This window comes from Chenopodium album, chromosome 3 (genome assembly GCF_948465745.1).
Source record: "Chenopodium album chromosome 3, dcCheAlbu1.1, whole genome shotgun sequence".
NCBI classification, from domain to species: Eukaryota; Viridiplantae; Streptophyta; class Magnoliopsida; order Caryophyllales; family Amaranthaceae; genus Chenopodium; species Chenopodium album.
The window spans coordinates 8,205,863-8,214,721 of record NC_137836.1 but is presented as its reverse complement, the minus strand read 5'-3'; positions in this window follow the sequence as shown (position 1 = coordinate 8,214,721).

Below are 8,859 nucleotides of genomic sequence, written 5' to 3'. Positions count from 1 at the left end.
GGATTTATAGGTAACCGTGGAGATGCATTGGTGAATCATCTGTATCCAACGAGGAGGGAATCCATAGGCTGTAAGAATTCAAAGTAGAAAACCCCAATGGATCCTGTCGTATGCCTTGCTCATGTCAATTTTCACTGCGGCAAGCCAATTGCTACCAGTCTTCGAGGAGTTGATTTTTTCCATTAACTCATGGCTAAGAAGAATGTTATCCGTCATTAGACGACCTTGAACAAAAGCATGTTGGGAGTCGGATATGAGTAAGGGTAGATACTGACGAATTCTAGCCACTAAGCATTTGGAGGCACATTTGTAGACCGTGTTACAAAGGCTAATAGGACGAAGATGAGTCATTTCTGTTGGCGAGACAATTTTCGGGATCATAACAAGAAAAGATTGATTCCATTCTTTCAGTATAAACCCCGTTTGAAAGAAATTTTGTATGCCTGAAATGACTGAGGGTCCAACAACAGGCCAATGTAATTTAAAAAACTCTGCTGTAACCCCATCTGGACCTGTTGATTTGCAGTTGCCTATGTCAAACATTGCCTTTTGAATTTCCTCCGCAGAGAAAGGTCGTTCCAAGTTATTTATCTGAGATGGATTAAATTGAGGAATATGAAGCTCTTGAAGTACCGTATCTATCTCCGGGTCATAGCTTGGAGCTGTATCAGTCTTGAAAGCCTTCTTGAGTGAGTTAATAACAAAAAAATGCACATTTCTTTGACCATGTTGTAGTAATCCCTGGTCATCAAGTAAAGAATTAACTTCATTCCTTTTTTGCCTCACTTTGACTTTAGAATAGAGGAGTTTAGAAGGAGAGTCTCCATTTAAAAGCCAGTTGTGCTTACAGCGTTGCTTCCAGAACTGAAGATGTAAAGAAATGCTTGCCTTGGATTGATCTACATTGGCCATATAAGTAGTTGCATCTGAAAGAGTATGAACTGCTTCCCCTTCCGTAGACAAAGTATTTGAGAAATTTTTCCAATCGATCCCCCAAAATTTTTTGTTGTTGATGCACCACTTCCGAACTAAATTCCTAACGGTACCAAGTTTCCGAGAGAGAGTGAACATAGGTGAACCTTGAATATTAGTTTCCCACGTTTGGAGTACAAAATTGTGTATATCTGTGAAATCAAGACACCAATTATCCAATTGGTAAGGACGGTTGGAGGTTTCCTTAAAAGGTTCATCATAAAATATTATAGTCGCATGATCAGAGACTAAGATTGGCTGATTAGTAATAGTACTCTCTGGGAATTTATCAAACCAATCTGAAGTCATGTATGCGCGATCGAGACGTTGAAGAATTAGATGATCATCTTCCCTATTATTTGTCCAAGTATAGGGCGGACCTTTGAAGGGTGTAGAGTGGAGACAAGATTTTATACGAAAATCAATAAAAGCATCCCAACCTCTAATTACACTAGACCCTCCTAACCTATCATAATGGTGTTCAATTTGATTAATATCTCCAATAATCAAACAATTAGGCGCTATAGCTAACAAGTCTAAAATCAAACCCCATACTTGAGGCCGATCTTATAGGACAGGAGCACCATAAACAAACATGATACATTTATCTATATCACTAGGAACCTTTATGTTACAGAGTACAACATTTAAAGAGCAAAAAACACAAGAAATAGAATCCGAACCAAACCCAAAAACAACTAAACCTCCACTACTCCCTATAGATTCGACCCTCGAAACAAAAGTAGGACTAGAATACCCTAATAGACTAGAAACTACTGAAACAGAGACTTTAGTTTCACTAAGAAACAAAAAGTTAGGAGCATATTTACTGAGCAACCAAAAAACATAAGGAAGCTTAGGAGTAGTAGTGTCATTGAGTCCGCGACAATTCCAAGATGTGATCTTCATAAACACCTTGGGGACTGTGAGAGGACAGCCGCCAAACCAGAAGTGGAAGAAGTAGAAGTATCACCTGCCAAGTCAGAGGTCGAACCTTGGGAACCCAGAGCAAAGGTAGGAGGGTGTGAAGCACAAATACGAGATGCATCATCTGCCCTTCTAAATTTCATAGAGGAACTGAGTGAGCTAGTAGCCTTGCGTTTAGTGCTAGAAAAGAGAGGGGCCTTGTTAAATTCGGCATTAACAAACCCATTGGAAGAAGACCCTTAAAAATCAAGGTCCATAGCAGTAGCAACATCCGAATAGCACTTAAGTAGTGGAGTTGTAGGCCGTGGAGAATCTGAGAAAACAGAGTAACCACCTTTGCTATGCAAGTCCAAATTCTTAATCTTTCTTCTCTTTTGAGACCAAGTAGATCCATGATAACCAAAGTAGGGTGGCTGCTCATAAGAGCGACATCGATGAAAGGGGCCATGACTGCTTCTTTTATGCGGCCAACGCTCCCGTATTACTTTGGGAGCAGCTGACTGAGGTTGCTCATTATATGTAAAGGAAGATCTTGCACTCCTTTTCTGCTTCTCAGGATCAGTTTTTGGTGTTGCGTAGAAGGTGGAAGTGACACTTGACTCCTGCAAGGAAAGATTTGCAAACAAAGAAGGGTTCAAAGAAGTTGGAGGATGCGCATCTGCTTTGAGAATTAGGAGCAGTAACTGAGTGTAAAGCATCAGACATTTGGTCAGGTCGCTGTTGACATTGTGCTTGCATAGCTTCTGCTTGATTAACATCAGGCATTGAACTAATAGGGTTAGCAGGAGCAGCAAAACCATGCTGAACAGAAGGAACAGAAGTAGAATCCGAGCCCGAGTCATCTGAAATAAAACTTTCTTCTAAGTTTACAGCCATTCGAAAGCCTCCCCCTAAACGAATCCCTGTACGAATTTCAGTAAATGGAGCATAAGGATCGCCAGTAGGAATAGCAGCCCGGTTCTCTTCAATAAACCTCGTAGAGTTTGGATTATGGTACGACTCCGGAGTAGTTGGGTCAGTTTCAAAAGAGCTGCTACCATTGTGCCCCTGCTCCGAAACAGAACCATATATAGAGCTATTTGAGGACGAAGAAATGACAGCATTTGGCATATGAGACATATAGCCATTCTGGTACACACCATTAATGGGAATGAAGTCGGGTTCAAGATTTTCATTAGTATCACCTGCATTATCTGCGACATCAGCATGACCATTTGGCCAACCCCCCCTGCACCTGAGGAATCCGAGTCTGAAATTTTTCGAAATTAATAGCCCTAAAATATGTTTTTTGTGCTTGATTTTGATTTAATTCAATTTATTTTATAATTCATAATTTTAATCGGATTGATTTATGCATAAAAGTGTTTCATGTGTGATCATCGATTTAATTTTAAAAGTTAGAATTAAATTGGGATTAATTTTATGAAGAACCCTAATTTTAAGATTGAATGTTGATTTAATTTTAATTTTTTGGACTGATTTAATTTAATTTTAATAAAAGTTATTTTAATTAAATAAAAACACAAAAAAACAAAAAAATAATTTAGAGGCGGTAGCCACGGCTGGGTGGTGCAGCCATGGTGGCTGCCGCCGCTGCTGGTCCAAGAGGGAGGGGAAGGGGAAGGCGGAGGTCAAAGGGTGGCTATGGGCAGTAGCGTGCAAGCGTTGCACAACTGCTAGAGTTGCTGCCGCGTTGCTGCCCTTGCGGCAGTGGCTGTCGTCAAGGTAGTCAGCTACTGTGGCTAGCTTCGGCTAGCCAACCATGGTGGCCAGCGGTGGTGGTTCACGGTTTTCAAAAAAAAATTATTTTATTTTAAAAAACATTTCAAGATAAATATGATTTATTTTGGATAAGATAAAATATTTTGAAAATATGATCTTTTATTTTAAAAGATTAAATCGATTTTATTTGGATAAAATCTTTTATTTTAGGATAAAATCAAATATTCAAAAGTTGTTATATTTGATATTATTCATATTTAAAGTTGTTAAATTGGTAATTATCCTAATTAAAGTGGTTAATTTTGGATAAGATTGATTAGGATATTCTGAGCATATTCCAAAATGATAATAATTGATTTAAATAATGTGATTATCCCATAATTAGATTAGGATATAATTGATTTTAAAATTATTTGATTGGCTAGTAATTAGGATAGAATGTCATAAATTGGTTAGGATAATCATGGAAGATTAAATATGATTTATCTTTCTAGATTAAAATATGATTTGATTTTATCTCATGACTAAATTAAATATATGATATTTTATAAACGGTCATGAATAATATATGATATTATCTAATTATGATTAAAATATGAGATATTTTAGGAAATGCGTTGACTTTATTATGAACATTCGATGTTGTAGTTTAGACAAGCATCTTGAGTGATTTATTGTATGACACTTTTATAATATATGATATTATGTTGCTATATATAGACTAGTATGGCCCATAGATTCTAAAATACGATCTGCGAATCGTGATGTATTTTTGTAATCTAAATACGGTCTGCATACCATTAAGTATTTTTGTAACTTTTATTTAAAGTACATAGAATAGTTATTTAAATATTGTTAGTTCAAAGAAGCCCATGAAGTGTAGGCCCAAAGGAGCAAGGTGGATGGAGGAGATCCATGATGATTCAAGTAGGAGCATTTTCATTTCTAGTCTTCTTAGGACTAAGGGGTCATACTATGTCATGCTTTATTTTATTGCATTAGTAGATTTTGCATGTTAGATTTTATTTATGTTGATTGATGATGCGCTAGAGTTCACTAAATAATCACAACATAATAAATCTAGGTCCCGGCAATATTGAGGTAGCTTTTCCAATTAAAAACGTGATGAAACCTTTGATATTTATGATGGGTCATGCCTCAACTTGGTGTCATATTATATCTTTGGGGAGCTGGGGTAAATCACGTTTTACACTTTTAATTGGTTATACTCAACAAGGTTACCTAAAGGGTTTAGAACCTTGAAGCTAAGGGTAATAATGAAGCATGTGATGATTAATTATTCAACCAAGAGTTACAAGAGTTGTAATCAGTAAAGAGTTTACTCACCTTAAAAATGTAATGGTTGATGGTAGGGCCTCAGTCCGGTCAATTATTGCACAAATAAAGGATCTTGGAATTAATTAAAATTCAATTGGGATCAATTAATTATTGAATAAAGTGTTTTAAAGTTACCTAATGAATGCGTTTATGGTACTTTAATTAAACATAATTATTAAACTTTGCCTTATTTTGACATAGATGGGTAGCCGTAATCACAATGACAACAACGTTTACAATCTTCGACCATTCCTTGAGAATGATAGGTTGACATGGGATAACTTTTCCAACTGGGAAAGAATGCTAAGGTTTGTTCTGAAATCTGAAGGTAGAGAGGATGTCATTGATACCCCATTTCCAGGACCTCTGCAAGAAAATCCAACTACAGCAGAGATCAAGAAGCACAAGGAAGCTCATGACAGAGTTATACCTACCACTTGCTTAATGATTGCTCCATGGAGCCTAGTCTTCAAAAGCGTTTTGAGGAACAGGATGCCTACTCTATCATGCAAGAAATCAAACCTAGGTTTAATAAACAAGCTAGAGTTGAAAGGTATGAGCTCCATCGTGAGATTCTGGATTGTAGGATGGAGAAAGGGGCCACAATTCATGATCATGTTTTCAAAATGATCGGCCTAATTCAAAGTATGGAGAAACTGAGGCACCCATATAGTGATGATTTAGCAAAAGATATCATTCTCCATTCATTACCAGAAAGTTTCAACAAGTTTATCATGAATTTTAACATGACTGCCACTGCAAAGACTATGAATCAATTGCATGCAATGCTGGTTAGTGCTGAGAAACAAATCCCTAAGGAACCTAAGAAAGAAGTTCTCATGATTCAAATGGGAAATGGGTTTAAGAAGAAGGGGCAAAAGGCAAGTTACAAGAGCAAGGGCAAGCAAGTTGCCAAGTCTCCTGAAAAGCCTAAGACGACTCCAAAGCCTAAGGCTGCAAGTGAAAGTGAATGCTTTTACTGCAAGAAGAAGGGGCATTGGAAGCGAAATTGCCAGAAATACCTCGACTTAAGAAGAATGGAGCATCAACCTCAGGTATTATGTTATAAACATTTTTAACTTTCACTTAGGTATGTGATACCAAGTTGCAGTGCTTAACATTATGAATGTTGCGCAGGAACTGCAAACAAGTGAGGCTAGCATGGAAATGGAGCTTGAAGGTGCACTAGAAGTATTTGAGTGACCAGAGATAGATTCATAGTTTTAATTTTAGAATTTTATGATGATTTTAGACAATTTCCAGTTTTGATGAGACAATATTTCATTTTTGTTAGAATACTAATTTGGTATACTTGGCATAGACAAGTGTTGATCCATGACCAAGGTAATAAATTGTTTTCATTTTGCTAGATATGAGTTAATTTTGTTTTATAACATTGATATAAGTAGATCACAAAAGTAAAATTTAGATGATTCAAATTACACTTACTTATAACAAGTAAGGTTAGGTCACATGAACCATTTGCACATCCAAAGTTATGGATGGACTCTTATTCTTATATGATTATGAATCACTTGAGAGTTAGAAGTCATGCTTGATAAGTTAGGATGACAAGTTGTCTTTTAGTAGAAAGGGTAAAAGAAGCTAAAATGACCTTTTGGAACTCATACATATGATGTGTGTAGACCAATAAGTTCAAGATTTAGCAAAGAGATTTAACTATTTCATTGCTTTTATTAATGATTTAAGTAAATATGTCGATAATTACTTAATAAAGTAAAATCTTGGAAACATTGAAATGTTCAAAATTCCAAAATGAAATGTAAAATCAGTTTGAGATTAACAAATTAACACCACAATATGATTGTTGTGATAAATATTTAACTCAAAAGGAATGATCATCTAAAGGATTTGTTGAATTTATTCACAATCCAGAAACACTACAATTAAAACGTATGTTGAAAGTAGGAATTAAACTTTGCTTGCCATGGTTCAATCCAAGTTTTGAATGATTTACAAATATCATTTTGAGGATATGCATTAGAACAACAAAAATTTCAAATATACTAAACAGGATACTTAACCAAAGCAGTAGAAAAGATGTCATAAGAGTTATGATTTGGAAATGTTCCAAAAGTTATCTTTTCTAAAAAGGATTAAGGGTTATGAAATCAATGTAAAATGTTTACAAATATGACATAATGAACCCTAAATCAGAAAAATAGTTCTTCATGAGTTCTCTCATGGAAACTAAGAGGTATTATTCCTATAATCGCGTAGAAACAAAGTGTTTGTTGCTCGCGATAGTGTCTTTATAGAAAGAAATCTCTTCCTACAAAGCCAAGTGGGAGTAAAGTTAGATCTCAATGAGATTTGAGACAAGCAACAAATGGATGTGGATAACACTACATCAGAGACGAATGCGCATGAAATCAGCTAATTTGATAAATCATGTATCGAAACAAGCTAATTCAACTAGCGAGACTTCTATCGTCCTACTAGAATGAAAGGCTTCAAAGAGTTGAAGAGAATATATAATTCTATTGTCGCTCATACCTATTGTAGGTTACTTGGGATCAAAACATACAGTTTGTTGAAATTCTGAGAAAAGGTGGATTCTAAAAAAAAAAATATTATTAGAACGGTTAGAATCCATGGCCTACAAGCAAGCTTTGGATAAGTGTCAACTCAGGAAATGGCTTAAAGCCATGAAATCCAGTATGGACTCCATGTTTGTAAAGATGTGTTAGTCCATAATAGTCTTACAAATAGGGTCAAACCTATTAGTTGGGTAAGCTTATTCGGATTATTCTAGTTATGGATATCAAAATCACCTTCATGAAATGTTCTTGATGGTGAACATGTATATGATACAACCTAAGGATTTTTGTAAATCAAGAAATTCCTAGAAAGTTTTGCAAACTTTAGAAATTCATTTATGGATTGAAGTAAGCATTAAGGAGTTGGAACATTCGTTTTGATTAGGCAAGAAAATAGTTTGATTTCCTTAGTAGAACGAGAAGGAAATCTTGTAGAGACAAGAAGTTTAGTGGGACTAATTGGTCTTCTTAGTCTAGTATGCAGTTGTCATACAGTTCATATGAAACGATATATCAATGCTTGTGTAAGTTAAGCAATGGTTAGAGGGTTGTTTCTATATGATAGACTTAGGAGTTGTTGAGTACATATTGGGAATCAAAATCCACAAAGTGAATCTTGAAGAATGATTGGACATAATAAAGAGACTTATGTTGATAAGGCTCTTGACAAGTTCAAGGTGCAAGACTCTAAGATAGGATGTCTTCCCATGTCTCATGGAACTACGCTCAGTAAAACTCAGTGCCTTAAAAAACTAATAGAGTTGAGTTGTATGGATAATGTACCTCATGCTTCTGCAAAAGGATCCATTACATGTTCCATGAAATGTACAAAGTAAGATGTTGCATATGACTTGTGCATGTGTATCAGGTTTCAAGCAAATTCAGAATAAGCATACGGAGAATTACCAAGAACAAATCCTTGAGTACTTGAGAAGCACTAAAAGGAATTCTTTTAGCTATTGTGTTAAAAGTTAATTTAAGCAAGTTGTCAAAAGGTTACACGAATGCAAGTTTTCTAAATAAGCAAGATGATTCTAGATGGTGATCTAAATGCATATTTGTGTCTGGATGGAGAAGGACAGTGATCTTGAAGAGTTCAAAGCAGAGCACTATTGCATACTCAATGTCAGAATATGTATATTAAACTATATTAAGATAGTTAGAGAGGAAGTTCAGATTAAAATGTCATGTGACTAACAGGTCACCTTTGGCCAAGAACAAAGGAGCCAGAGTCACATCACAAATCCAAACAAAGGGATATGAGATATCACCTCAATTATGAGATCATTGACCAGCGAAAGGTCATGTTATGCAAAGTTTTATTATGAGTGAGAAATCA